General features: G+C 35.2%; 1 protein-coding gene and 1 long non-coding RNA gene across 6 annotated transcripts in view; both read left to right on the forward strand.

Moving 5' to 3' along the window:
- Positions 1 to 16,191, forward strand: part of LOC125225178 — a 187,520-nt gene that overhangs the window by 110,174 nt on the left and 61,155 nt on the right. The gene's annotated exons all lie outside the window — the stretch shown is intronic.
- On the forward strand, positions 2,934 to 9,497 carry LOC125225182. The gene is made up of 2 exons (XR_007176962.1): positions 2,934 to 3,700; positions 6,858 to 9,497. It is a non-coding gene; the product is annotated as an uncharacterized LOC125225182 (long non-coding RNA).

Here is a 16,191-nt window from a genome sequence, read left to right on the forward strand (position 1 = left end):
ATAATATGTTTGTGTCCTTAGGATACCTTAAAGAGTTTTCTTTTTTACAAATAGGTAACGTATCTGTTTTGTTTTGTTATTTAGTCGTTCACCTACTAGTTGCTGTAGACAATTGACAACGTACGTCAAAAGCAGACAAAAACAAGTTACTTTACATACAAACGTATAACTAAGTCCAAATAAACTAAATGTTACACTAACACTACCTTCTTGACGTCAAAACATAGTAAAAGTACATTAACAGTATTTTGATCTTTTTTTTAGTAACTGTGAGACACTCAGATTGTGTGATGAAAAGATAAATTTTCTAAGTTAAGATTTCTAGGCTCATTTGACTGTTATTCATCCTAAGCTAATCAACTGTGCTATCTGGCTTCGAACACATACATTCCTTGAACACGACAATGCTGCACCAAAATTGCTGGAGAACACGATGTTCGGTGACGATAAAATTATAGTCGACTAGCTTTTGCCCGCGGCTTCGCTCGCGTTAGAAAGAGACAAAAAATAATGTCACTCTCCATTTCTTCAACTATCTCCACCTAAAAATCACGTCAATTCGTCGCTCCGTTTAGCCGTGAAAGACGGAGAAACAAACAGACTTACACACTTTCCCATTTATAATATTAGTGTGGATTAAGCATTTATAAAAAAGGCAGTACTAAAAATACTATGGTACTATATATGATACGTGTTTCAATACAGTACATACATACATACAACATACATACAATCACGCCTGTATCCTATAAAGGGGTAGGCAGAGCACATGAAACTACTAAAGTCTCAGTGCCACTCTTGGCAATTAAGGGGTTGAAAGAAAACGAAAAATTGTGACATTGCAGTGACAGGTTGCCAGCCTCTCGCCTACGCCACAATTTCACCCAAATCCCACAGTCGACTTCTACGACACCCACGGGAAGACAGGGGTGGTGAAATTCTTAACCCGTCACCACACGGGCAATACAATATTTTTCAATACAGTATTTTTTAAATTATACATTATGTATAATTAACTGCTAAAAATAGATCAGGATTATATCATCCAAGTATATTATCCAAGAATTCCCTTGATTAAACACTACTGTGACCAAAACAAGCATTGTCTGGAAGAGATTGCTCTTAAGCAATCAGAAAAAAACACATATCTTTTTATCTATTGAATAAGCCTCTATTTATAAGGTTGAGGTTGAAACTGTTTGTAAACTGTCTGAGATTTGCAATAAACAGTATTGTTGTGAGTGGTTTCTAAAAACATTACTATCTAATAACAAACACTGGGCGATTAGTAAACAACGCATTATTGTCAGAGTTCCGTGTGACATATTAAATTATAATTAATAGGCATATACACATTATTTTGTGAACAAATTGATGTCGATTTTATCTACCTATACCTAGCTAAAATTATTTAATTAGGTACTAAAAAAAAGTGAACAAGCCAATAAATACCTAAATTTGACAAAGTGGTTAGAATATACATACATACAATCACGCCTGTATCCCATGAAGGGGTAAGTAGAGCACATGAAACTACTCAAGTTCAGTGCCACTCTTGGCAAATTAGGGGTTGAACGAAAACGAAACTGTGACATTGGTTAGAATATCACCCGCATAAACTGAATTCATCTCATTCATAATTATGGTTCGAGCGCGATTAATTAATTTTTTTTTGAAGTTGAAAAATATATTTAATAAAAAAATAAAATAAAAATAAATATTGGGGACACCTTACACAGATCGACTTAGTCCCAAACTAAGCAAAGCAAGCCCCAAGCTAATTTAATGAAACTATTTGAACCGTGAATAAAGTGTGCATAAAAAATATACTTTAAAATACAGTTAAAAGACTGTAAACAGAATATGAACTACGACAGGGTCAAACAGGCACGGCGGTGATAAGACGGAAATAGCTGTGTTCGCGGTCACGTTTGCACGCGTGACGCGTGACAGATTAGTGACGAGAAATTATTGCTAATATTCGTCGAAAAAAAATGTGACGACGAGGCACACTGATAAGACGAAAGTCCTGGAGCGTTTTGTTTTTGAATTTGAAACTTTTTGTTACTCTCAAAATCATTTTTGGAATATGTATAAAAAATTTACACCGGGACCCAGGAGGTTGTTTGCACGCATGACGCGTGACAGATTATGACGGGAGGTTATTTCTAATTTTCGGTATCGAAAGAAACATGTGATGGTTTGTATGATAAACTCGGTTCGGTTAATAAAATCGGTTCATGCAACACATAAGGTACTGACGCTCAAAATAACCCTTCTAAAACAACAATAAAATGTTCATAGATTTAAGTATGAATGAGCAAAACTGCAAGTTTATATTATAAATGATAAAAATAAATCAGGAAAGGTATCAGTAACCCAACTAACAAAAATTAGTCTTATAGTGGCTTATAATGCCAAAAATAGTACTCTTATAATAACCTTGTAAACCCTTTACAAGAGGGCATTTGGGCACACCTTATAAGGCCAAAAACCTTATATCCCCCTTGTAGTTGCTATATTATTAGCTTTCTTATCTTGTACGTGTTTTATTATGGCATGCAATAAGAAAGTTAACCTTATAATGGCAAGAAAAGTGCTTTTAAAAGGCTAATGTACTAATAAGAATCATATTTAAAGCTTTAATAAAGGCAATTATACTTGTAAGAATCATATTCAAAGCTTTAATAAGGGCAATAGCTCTTGTACACGTTTTGTGATCATCAGATATAAGGGAGTAAAACTCATAACGGCGAAACACGATGCTGTTTTAAAAGTTTATTGTGCTTTTCGTAGTGATTTATGTGTACATCATGTAAGCATCACAATGAATAACATTCTGTATATATAGCCTTATACTGATCGTAGCTCATCTGTGCATGGGCTTAACGAATGTCAACAGTAAACGTCAGATTTGGCGGCACTTTTTTTTAGGTTATAAGAGTTTTTGTACGGATTGTAACTACTGATAGTAGATGATTAATGATTTGATTAATGTTATATTCCTGATTATTATTTGACACTGTAATTGAAGCAATCAATGTAATAAAGCAAATGTAGCTGGAAGCAGTGGTTTAAATGATAAACCCCCATACCGGAGCTCGAGGGCCACGGACATGCCCTTACATGAAACTGGAAGCAATAGATTAAATGATGGAACCCTGTGACTGAGCTCTTGAGCCTTGGCTTGGCTCACATCTCAGAAGTTGGATAAAGGATCTAATGTCCACAAGGTGCGTAAACGTCACTTGGCCTTCTAAAAGTTGGTTTGATAATAGAAACTACAGAAAATATGTGTATAAATGATACAAGATTTCATTAACTTGTTCGATAAGAGGAGCAAAAGACAGATCGTTTTGTTTACTTAAAACCAAAAGGTTTTTGTTTGGTGCATCTAGCATAACTTTGTTTTCAGTTGATCAAATTATTAACCATTTCTTTTGTATTGTTTGTTTTTGGGCTGTGAGATGAGAAGCTGCCATACACAAAGGAACAACTCAAGGAATCAAACAGCTGATGTATGATGAGAGGTAACTTAAGGGTTGAAGCATTAGCTCTTTGGTGAAACTAACTATGTCATCAGCACAAACCTTGAACATGTTGATAAGGATATGAAATGCTAGATGGTAAGAATGGCATTGGACAGAATACACAGTATTCTGGTGCAGTGCAGGTACTCAGAGAAAACTGATTAACACATGTAAGTTGAATGTATATTTATTCTTTTGGATGGTTTACTGAAAAGTACTGAAAAGTTTTTTTTTTTTAGTTCAGACACATTGGTTATATAGTACCTATATATATGTATGATGAAATATAACAAAGATAATGATATAGATTAACAATCCAAAGTTTTAGCTATTATGAAAAATGAGAAAAGAGCTTCAAGCAGTAGCATGCTAAATTAAATTGTTAGCAGGCTATGTCGGGTTTCAATATAAAGAGATTTTTACCAAGCGGCACACAGGTCACAGGTCATAGAATATATAAACTGTGGTTCATAAATCAGAATACATAGCTCAATAGATAGTTCATGTACATAATTATATATAAAATATATGTATCAGTTATTTGAGGTATAAGGTACAAAGAAATTAGTTTTGATTCCGTAGCGCAATATTTATTTATAAATATTTTGAGATCTAGGCAAATGAATACTACAATGTACATAGTTGATGTTGAATGCTTTATTTAATAATTTAAGGAGAGTAGGCAAGTAAAAAGTGAATAAATAAAATCACAGATGATAAGAATTCCAAATGTGTAGCGGTACTGGTAGTGACATATTAAAACTGGTAGAGAGAATCAGATCTCTATTCCAGACTATTACCTATTGTGTAGTAAGCTAATCAAAGGTCCGCTTATACTATCAAGCCTGAATTTTGTGAAAGTATGAGTAATATTTATGCAATATAAAGATATAATGGGTTTTCCTGAATTGATTACTCCTCAATTATGGATATTATTAATTACTTCAAATTCTTCATTGATTCTCTAATGATTTTTGTGACCGACTGATATGGATAACTGGCATGATTAATCACGGGGTTACATACAAAGGTAGTTAAGTAATGTTACTAATGATATAAACAGTACATCAGTGTAAAAGAGACACACACCCATTTCATGGTGTCACTATCTTTTAACACTAAATTTCTAAAAGGTTACTCCGAAAACAAAGGTTACAATTTCAAAGCATCATCATTTTCATCCAGGACAATTGGCCTCTGATTCCATTTCGAATTTTGGTACTGTACAATGTACATCACGAAAGTATGCCTTTGAATATTACCATGTGATATTTATCTATGTTGATGATCAAATATGTATGTAAGTATAAAAGGTTTAGTGATAACCCGGTTCTTTTTTTTAGTTTTTGTTTTAAGGGATTGAGTATGCACATTACTTTTCCCCACTACCAACATGTTAGAGAGTCAGTAATTCTATGGAATTATTCTAGAAAAGAACACAAATAATTTATAGTATGGTAGATTCAGGTTAATAGACAGAGTAATTATTGATGTATTTTAAGTAAACACAACTACCAGGTCGTAACTTTTAGGTCACTATATTTAAAATTGCAAGTGCCTAGTAAAGGTAAAAATTACAAGCCAGTTCAAGGTATACAGTGCCTAGTAAAGGTAAAAGCAGGTGACCTGTAGGTACCTACTTATTAAAATTTAAAAAAATATCAAGTTATATAAGTAATTTAAATTAAATATCAAAAAAACCATGCTTGTTTGAAATACCAGCAGAACTTTTTTTATTCAATTATCATTGAAAATGGACTTTATGGTAAATAGAAGTATCTACTTCAAATTGTTTAGGTACTACCAAGTTTTGGGTATTAATACATTTATTTGTTCGGATTCCTGTTGTATTGATACATCATTGGCCACAGCATCTTAGCAGATGATTGTTGCAGTGATTTTATTGTGTGGTGTCGATATGCCGTACATTGTCTTTGGTGGCTTAGTACCTAGTCCAATGATACAAAAAAAAGGTAAAATCTAGAGTTTCCAGAGTGACTTAAATGTACTTATGTGGTTAACGGTAAATGACATTTTAATATAAAGAAACCTTGCGAAATAAGCCAGAAAGGGAGGAATTTGGAGTTGGTTTAATTTTTCATAAAGCATCATGAAATCAACTTTTGATCATAATATTTGGTGTAATTAATTATTGTATGATGGAGACTCAGTGATGACCAGAAATAAGTAGGTAAATTTAATCGTATTAAGGTAACCAACGAATACAAAATTGAAGGTTACATTTTATTTAGAAGAGTGCTGTTTACATCCAAATAGAGCTCGACGGCTGTACCAATGTAACAAAAAGAAGAAATAAATAAGATATAAGTAACTGAACTTATTCTAAATAATATGGCTGGTATGCAAATAGCGTTTTCGGCTCCGGCCAAAGACTTCAGAGGTTCATTTTGATTTTGTCTGAATAATGATGTTTGTTGCGCCCTCGTGAGTCGCTGCAGAGCCAGAGGTTGAAGAGATGTTTCTGAAATTTCCGATTCCAATAAGTAGTTGATTATTGCCATTATGAATCTGCGGGTTAATAAACAATTAACGTTATAAAACTGCAAGAGAAAGAGAATGTAATACGTAGGAAAGTTCATTGAATATTTGTATAGGTACCTATACCTAAGAAGTTTTGTTTCATTAAAGGTTACTAATAGCTACAAGATTTCAATAGCTACCCAAAATATTCCCAGGGATGTTGCATTTAATTAATATTTACTGATAAACTTACATAACGCCATGTTTGTATTTCAAAATGGGGTAGGCAGAGCACGTGAAACTGCAATTACGAAGCCAATTTGGCAATTAAGGCGTTAAAAGTAACGGAAATTGTGAATATAATACTTAATTTTCTAAATATATTCAAGGTTGATAAATGAAATTAGTATGAATGTCATTGTATTAAATTAATGATATGAATCTTTGATTAAAATACTGAGAGTATCTACTGAGACTGATGTCCATGACGTCTGATTACTGATTCAATTTCAATACTGATAATTTTAGGTTTTAAGGTACTATACTCAATAAGTAGCAGGTCTCTTGAGGGTGATTTTTCTATGCTTTTCTATGTTGACTGAAAGTTTGTTTCGATGTATATAACAGGGTTAATAACCAGATAAAATCGATGATGGATTATAATGATGGTAATAATCTTATACCTAGACGAATTATAATGATGATGATCGACTGTGTCTGATCGAATTTTTAATGTCTGTGGCTAGAACGAGAATTAGGTACTGACAATAGTATAATGTGTTTCTATTTGTTTTATGTTCCAACGCTGGTAATATGGCTGATCGGATGAAATTGATGATTTGGAAGAGCCTCGCTGCAAGAGCACACTGATGTAAAGAAGGTTAAATCTGATAGATGGTGGAGCCACTGCCAGCGGACCGAGTGCCAAGCTGCTGGTGATCAGGGTCGCAGAGTCGCCGTACTGCAGTGCCGTGTACTTACACGATAAGGAAGCGAATCTCTCTATATGTGCATTGATTGAGAGTGTCGAGATTCAATGTTATAAGATTAATAGCTGGCACGACTATACTAGTCTTTATATACATATTGTAAAATCTTAATTGAGTGCCGATTTATGGCAGTGTGTAGTCTAGACCAGGCCATGATAGTAGGTAAAACAAACAAAGCTATGTATAGATTGTGACTTATGTCGATTCGAAGATTCTTGTAATGTAAGCTTGTTGCGTGAATCAAATTTTAAACAAAATATTGATAGGTAAATTTATGTTGGAAAACTGCTCAGAACAGGCCTTAAAGGCAGACTGTCTGGGGCAGGCCCTGATTGTTGATGATGATATTATTTACCATAACAAACATAAGATTGAAAAGGTTAATACCTTTTGATTGATTGATTATGATGAATGAAGGAGCAGACTGTCTGGAACAGGTCCTGACTGGGTTGGGCCTAACATTCTAGAGCAGGCCGTGAAGGCAGACTGTCTAGAACAGGCTATGATACCAGTTTGGCATTCTAGAGCAGGCCGTTATGGCAGACTGTCTAGACCACACCAGTCTAGAGCAGGCCATACCAAATTATAAAATTATATTGATTGATTAGGTTGAATGAAGGAGCAGACTGTCTGGAACAGGTTTGGGTAGTAGCCTGACATTCTAGAGCAGGCCGTGAAGGCAGACTGTCTAGAACAGGCTATAATACCATCTTGAAATTCTAGAGCAGGCCGATATGGCAGACTGTCTAGGCCACACCAGTCTAGAGCAGGCCATAATTTAATTGATTGATTGGCAGACCGCCTTGATTAGTCAAGAACGGGCCATAACAAATTATATTTTGTTGATGAAAAGAGCAGGCCTTAAAGGCAGACTGCGGATGTTTATGGTATAATATCTCTTATTAATATGTTCAGAACAGGCCTTTAGGTTGACTGTTAATGATATATACTTTGTTAATATAATTAGAACAGGCTTGTAAGCAGACTGATTATTAGTGATATAATATACTTTATTAATATGATAAGAGCAGGCCTAGTCTAGTAGGCAGACTGTGATGTTAATTAGAAAATATACTTTTGCTAATATGTTATACTTTGGAACCGGCCTTGAAGGCAGACTGAGATAGTTAATGATATAATATAAAAACCTCGATAATATGATTAGAATTGACTTTGTAAGCTGAATGTGACTATTAATGATATATTATACTTAGTCAATACTTAAATAACAAGCCTAGTAGGCAGAGATTGATAATGATGTTTTATATACTTTGATAAAATGGATAATCATACTGGTTATAAAATAGGTATTGTAAACAGACTGAGATAGTTAATGATAGTACTTTGTTCATATGATTAGAACATTTGTGGACAAACTGAGAGTGTTAATCACTTTATATTATGTACAAAATTCAAACTGCCTATGGCATTGTTAATGATACATAATTCGTTAATATGTTTAGAACTGACCTTTGAAAGCGGACTGAGATTATTATTTATATATATACTTTGTTAATGTGATAAGAACAGTTCCTGAAAGCTGTGAAAGACCGAGGGTTGCGATTGATCAAGACACGCATTGAATATAATGATCTAATTTGCCAGAATGTTGAGTAGGCCTTGAAGACAGGCTGCGGTTGTTAATGGTCGTTTATACCTACTTGTATTAATTGCTTGGAGCAGTCTATGATTGTAAATTAGTTGCTAGATTGGAAAACTTCAACGAAATGCAAGCTGTTACAGCTACTTGATGTAGGTAATGCAAGTGTTTATAATATGTTGAATATTACAAAAAAAAAAGTTATGCATAGGTTTAGAGCAGGCATTAGGACAGGCTGTATTGATGTTGATTTTTACTTACTCATAAACTGTCTAGAAGAGCATGATTTAAGTTCCTTAATATATTAATGAAAGATAGGTAACTGCAGATTAAAAGTGATCTTGATTTGTGATTTTATGAGATTAAAAGGCTGATGATTTTATATGTGTTAAACTGATAGCTCTTGTATATTTAATAACTGTAATAAGGTTACGAAAGAATTTAAGATTTTGTATATGTGTTATACTGATTATTTAATAAGGTTTAGGAGAAGGATACTGTAGTAATGAATGTCTGTGGATTGATACTGTAGTAATGAATGTAGACATTAAGCGTAGATAGGTACCCGTACGTTTGTTACCACTGTTATTGAGGTGAATATGTTTAGTGAGAGGGCTCACTTTATAATAAGGACGGCCGAAGCTGTAAGCATCACAATGAATAACATTCTGTATATATAGCCTTATACTGATCGTAGCTCATCTGTGCATGGGCTTAACGAATGTCAACAGTAAACGTCAGATTTGGCGGCACTTCACTTTTTAGGTTATAAGAGTTTTTGTACGGATTGTAACTACTGATAGTAGATGATTAATGATTTGATTAATGTTATATTCCTGATTATTATTTGACACTGTAATTGAAGCAATCAATGTAATAAAGCAAATGTAGCTGGAAGCAGTGGTTTAAATGATAAACCCCCATACCGGAGCTCGAGGGCCACGGACATGCCCTTACATGAAACTGGAAGCAATAGATTAAATGATGGAACCCTGTGACTGAGCTCTTGAGCCTTGGCTTGGCTCACAATGAACATAAAAGTAAAACCCTTTTTGGATGCTTTTGTAAATATTGGGCAAAAATTATAATGATAATAAATAAAAATAAAAAAAATATTTATTTATACTTATTTCTTTAATATTTCTTCTGCGCATTGCACAGTAAAAACTTCTATTATGGCTCAAAGAATATAAAAATGAAAATAATTCGCTTCTTATATATATTTAAAATAAAATACTTTAATTTATAAAATAAAAAATAACATTAATTTAATCTAATTATTCAGTGAAGTTTGTGGTGTGCGATGTAGGTAATAATAATAGATTATAAACCACATGACATGTATTTAAAAAATTGCACTAGTCATATCCATATTAATATTTAAATCGCTACCTGAAATCCGCTGTCTAGTTATCATGTACTTGGCGCAAAACTTTGAAATTGCATTTTTGTTCGAAAGACCGTTCTATTTAAACCGGTATTTTGGGGAACGCTTTGATAAAGGTTTGGTTCGATTAACCGGCATAGAACAAAATAAAACCGTGTAGTCCGCAGCCGTGTAGAATTTTCAATTTAAAACAAACTTGTGCTTTGGAATATTTAATCTTCTGGTGCCTTATTTTATTACTTCCTATTAATTTATTGTAAATGCTGAGTCAAATACTCTATTTGATATTTATTATTATGGTTATTGTTACAGAATCTGTGGATGAGATACATAGTCAGCCGTTTTTAGTGACGTGAAGATGACAAACTCTTCTCCTCCTCTTAGTAAGTAAGTGCTATTGAAAACCACAGACGATTTCAGTACCGCCATCACAATGGACTTTGTGTCGATAACTATAAACAGCCTAGCCTAAGACTTCAAATAAATATTTTTTTTTTATTACAGATGAACTACAAAACGGCCTATATTCTGATGGAGAAAATCAGTCACAATCATTACTTACACCCAAAAATAAGCCAGGAGTGGTGGATCAAAAAACATGCAAAATGGAAGAGGACGCAGGAAATAGTTTAGGTTGTAAGAAAATCACACCAAGCAAAGATGGCGCTGATAATTCAAAACAAGAAAACGAAAATCAATATATCTTTTGTGAATTTGATGAAGACCTCGATAAAAGAAACTACTTATTATTTTGGAAATTTACTGATAGGTTAATTACAATTTCTACCACCGTGTAGGCGCTCTGAAGAATATATTAATATTTTGAAGTATGTAGACTCATTGAAACAGCAACATCGTGAGCAATAGAACTGAAAATATTAATCTTATAAAGTTACTTGTATCGGTTTGGTTTCGTTGCACATAAATATATCTTAAAAACAGTGAGTTTGTCTTTATTTGTCCTCAATTTTAATCTGTCTTAGTCCCAAAAGGACTACATATAAAATCGGTTTCTTCTTAAAATAGCCGAACATTGTATTCACTTATTCAGATCGTCCAACATTCACAATGATAACCCGCAATAAAAGATTTTTTTTTATTTCAGACCAAAGTCCATAAAGTAAGGAATACACTTTTGGAACTTATTCTAATAAAGTTAATCTTAAAAATTAATATTAGTAGGTACTGATGGATAAAAAAACTGAGTGCCTTGGTAATAGTCTCTTATACGCTCAGTTATGTATAATTGGCCACCTCCGAGTGCATGCTAGTCTGGTATAACCGGTGGACACTCTATTTAATAATGTAAACATTGTAAAACATGGAAACAATGGACCAGTTACATTTGCCCTCCAGTCGAGATCTGCCCCGCGGCCCCGCTGTATATACCTTATCATTTTTCACCGCATAGTTACAGACACCTTAAATAAGAACAAAAAATATAATTATTAAGCTAAATCCAAACTCAATTCATCATTAAACGATATACCTGTATTACTGTCACTGCTGCTTGCCTGCATATTCTTATAATTATTCCTTAATGGCATCCTCTACGGAACCACTAATCGATAAGTTGGGATCAGATTGTTCACATTCGCTGGATTTTCAAAATGACGAATCAAGTTTTATAAAAACTTTTAATACGACACTTTCAAGAATAATGCCTTTATAATTATTGTATAAGAGAAAATGTATTGCTTTAATTCTTTAAAACACTTTATAAAATGATATAATTTGTTTGCTGGATAGACGTTTTATTATATGCTCCTATGAGGCATAAAGCATCATAGTTATCTTATGCATTACTTTTATAAGAATAATTGGCCATAACAAAAGCTTTTATAGTGCTTTGTATATTATACAGCGAAAAGGCATTTTAAATGGCTTCTATAAGAATACATATTTTTAAACCCTTATTGCAGTCATATAAATTGGACTTATTAACGTGTACATGGCCAAGTTATAAGAGTAAATGTACTATTGGCCAAATCCTCTTATAATGAGCTACTATAAGAGTAAATATTTTTAAACCCTTATTGCAGTCATATAAATTGGACTTATTAACGTGTACATGGCCAAGTTATAAGAGTAAATGTACTATTGGCCAAATCCTCTTATAATGAGCTACTATAAGAGTAAATATTTTTAAACCCTTATTGCAGTCATATAAATTTGACTTATTAACGTGTACATGGCCAAATTATACTTGTGTTTCGTCCTCGATATTAGTAATTTAGAATTATAGAACACATTGTAGTTACGCGGAAGTGTAACCACTCATCACTTGTTTAAGGGAAAAATTGCCGGTGCTGGCAATCCCCCTTTTTTTTTTTTTTAACGGTTTCGCCGGCTTGCCCTGGTCAACCCTCTTCATTCGCATTTTAGTGCTCAACCACTCCACTTGTTAAGTTCGTGATTTCGACATGCCGAAGCGAAAGAACGAGGAAGAACTTGAGTTGCTAAGAAAACGCTTGAAGCAACTCAAAAAAGATATCAAACATGTACGTCGTAATAAACGATCTTCCTCGTCCTCTTCGAGCTCCACGTGTTCACAGTGCTCCTCATCGGATTCATCGTCGTCGGAGGCCGCGCCATTGAATCCGGATTACCAAAATGGTTAGTACTCATAACTACCCACTTATTTTAAAAAAAAGTGATTGGCATTTCTATCCAATATAATGCAATCAGAGTAGTCTATAGGACTATTTCGCCGCATTATAATGGTGTTGACTAAAAAGTAATTGCATTCAGGGTAGTCTATAGGGCTATTCCGCTGCATAAAACCTTTGTAATCAGATCAGTCTAGGGGACTGTTTCGCTACAAGGTTTAAGCTATTTTGTTGCTCAATGATAATGCATTCAGGAGGTCTATAGGACTATTCCGCCGCATTTTAAAGATGCATGTACTCAGATCAGTCTGTGGGACTGCTTCGCCACATGCTTTGCTACTTTTAAGTGTGCAAAATAATGCAACGATTTTGTTACTTGATTAGTCATGGGTCGACTGTCATGTTTCCAGACCGACCTGATCCGGCTTACGACGACCCGCCGCCGCCGCAACCACCGCAGCTTGAGGACCGCAGAGAAGTTGAGCCGATTGCCGACGAGCACCCTCAAGCAAACGCTGGCCCATCACACGCAATCGCTGGTCCATCACATGCAATTGCTGGTCCATCACATGCAATGCCTGCGTGTACAAATCTGCCACCTACCAATATTAATGTGGATCCCATTGAAATTGAGGATGATGATATCTGCCAGGCAGAGATATTAGAGATATTGGGAACCGATCCATCACTGAGTCAAGAATATGGTGACGATATTAATAAAGAAGTGGCTCGCAGATTTGAACACATAGCCACGTCTGGTTTGGAGAAACAAGCAAGACAGGAGCTGTTAGAAAATATTTAGTACCCGCAAACTGCGTTAAGATCGCCGCCCCACAGCTGAACGCGGAGATCAAAGCAGCGTCTACGGAAGCTGTCATAAAAAGAGATAAAGCTATTGAGCTTAGACAAAAACAGATCGCCGCAGCGATTACAGGTGTAGGACGTATACTAACATCTCAACTAAAGTCTAAGGATAATAACATTGCTAAAGACCTAATGGACGTGGCACGCTTACTGTGTGATATACAATTCTGCGAATCAACAACACGCAGGAATTTTACGTTATATCCGCTAAAAAAGGATTTCAGAGATCAATTAGCAAACACAAAGATAGACAAATATCTATTTGGTGAAGATTTGCCAGAAACATTAAAAACAGCTAAAGCTGTATCAAAATCTAGTACAGATATTAAGGTGGACCAACAAAAATCAAAGCAGCAAACAACGCCTAAGTTTCCGAAGAATTTAAACTGGAAGACGGGACCCTCAGCTCGCAATCAGCCGAAGGGTCCGACACAGAAACAATATCAGTCTGCAGCATCGAGCAGCCGGCGCTACGGCCACGGGAACTCATCGCACAGGTCGTCGCATCGGGCCAAGCACAGTCGCCGGCGCTAGATCCGGTACGTTATGCTGGCAGACTTGCTGATTTTCATAAGCAGTGGTCACTGATCACAAGTGATCAAACGATATTATCCTGGATCAACGGATACAAAATTATTTTTAACCAACCGGTGTATCAGACCAATAGTCCAGCTGTTACAAGTGGCTCATATTCTGAAAGGAGTAAATTTTCAGAATCCATCAATAATCTTTTGTCCATAGGAGCAATTTCAGAATGTGAGCCTACCTCAGACCAATTCATATCCAGGGTGTTTTTAATCCCCAAACCTAATGGAAGCATGAGGTTTATTCTTAACCTAAAAGAGTTAAATAACTTCATCCAAACAGATCATTTTAAACTTGAAGATTTACGTACGGCCTTAAAGTTAGTTTCTAAAGGCTGTTTCATGTCCACACTAGATTTAAAGGATGCATATTTTTTAATTAAAATTCACCCTGACTCGAGGAAGTACCTAAGATTCATTTTGGATTCAAAATTATATCAATTTAATGTACTCCCGTTTGGGCTCTGCACAGCGCCTTACATATTTACAAAATTGATGAAACCTGTAATAAAATTGTTACGTTCATGCGGTTTCGTATCATCGATTTATCTTGACGACCTTTACCTGATTGGTGAATCATATAGGGAATGTATAAATAATTTACAAACGACAGAATCACTGTTGAAATCCCTGGGCTTCATTATAAATGAACAAAAGAGTAATCGTATTCCAGCTACGTCCTGTAAATACCTGGGTTATATAATAGATTCCCAAAAATGGCAAGTCAGTTTGCCAGTCGAAAAGAGAAATCGAATAAGATATGAATTAGAATCTTTGAAGCTCCTAAAGCATTGTAAAATAAGAAGATTTGCGCAATTGATTGGTCTATTAATATCTGCTTGTCCAGCCGTGGAATACGGTTGGCTATACACGAAACAAATGGAACGTGTTAAATTCTTAAAATTAAGAGGCCATGATAATTTTGATAGGACCATGGCTATACCTGATTCTCTTCATTCAGATTTCGATTGGTGGATTAATGCTCTTCGCTATTCAAATCACCGTATCAGAGATGACATATTTTCAATCGAAATCTTTTCTGACGCTTCTACGACGGGGTGGGGCGCAGCGTGTGGTGAACAAACGGCGAGTGGCCTATGGTCCCGAGAGGAAAAAGCCTTACATATTAATCAGCTGGAACTGCTAGCTGCTTTTTTCGCCCTGAAAATATTTGCCAAAGATTGCTACAGATGCCAAATACTTTTACGAGTCGACAACACTACAGCTATATCTTATATAAACCGTATGGGGGGTATCCAGTACCCCCATCTCACAAAAGTGACTAAGGATTTATGGCAGTGGTGTGAGGCTCGTAAAATTATGGTGGTTGCGTCTTACATAAAATCATCTGATAACACTATTGCAGACCAAGAATCTAGACGTTCTCACCCAGATGTAGAATGGGAGCTTTCCTCTTCGGGTTACCAATTGCTGATTAAAGAATTTGGTCATCCTAATATTGATCTTTTTGCAAGTCGCATTAATAAAAAATGCGACATGTACGTTTCGTGGAATAGAGACCCAGATGCGTATGCATACGACGCGTTTACCACAGAATGGGACGATTTCTTCTTTTACGCATTTCCGCCAGTGTCTGTAATATTAAAAGCTTTAAGAAAAATCATTTCCGAAAAGGCTGAGGGTATCATGGTAGTCCCCGATTGGCCTACACAACCATGGTACCCTTTGTTTAAGCGCCTTTTAGTATCAAAATTATTGAGAATAGATTCTAAATTCGCAATAATATCTGATTCCAGCAACCGGAACATCCAGTCGAGCGTTACCCTGGTTGCCGGAGTTTTGTCAGCACGTCGCTCCTGCGGCGGTGCGTCCCGCAGTCTGCGGTGAATATACTGCTAGCATCATTATCGGACAACTCGATTAAGCAATACGATGTGTGTTTTAAACGTTGGTTTGATTTTTGTCTGAGGAACAAAATTAATGTATACGGTCCTTCAGTACCAATGATTATAGAATTTCTAACAGAAATATTTAACTCAGGAGGAAAATACGGCACAATCAACAGCCATAGATCCGCTCTCTCGTTAATATTAGGACAAGTGACCGATGATGATCGTATAAAACGGTTTTGTAAGGGCGTTTTTAGGCTTAGACCGCCTCTGCCTCGATATAACGTAACATGGGAC

This window comes from Leguminivora glycinivorella, chromosome 4, assembly GCF_023078275.1.
Source record: "Leguminivora glycinivorella isolate SPB_JAAS2020 chromosome 4, LegGlyc_1.1, whole genome shotgun sequence".
Classification (NCBI taxonomy): domain Eukaryota; kingdom Metazoa; phylum Arthropoda; class Insecta; order Lepidoptera; family Tortricidae; genus Leguminivora; species Leguminivora glycinivorella.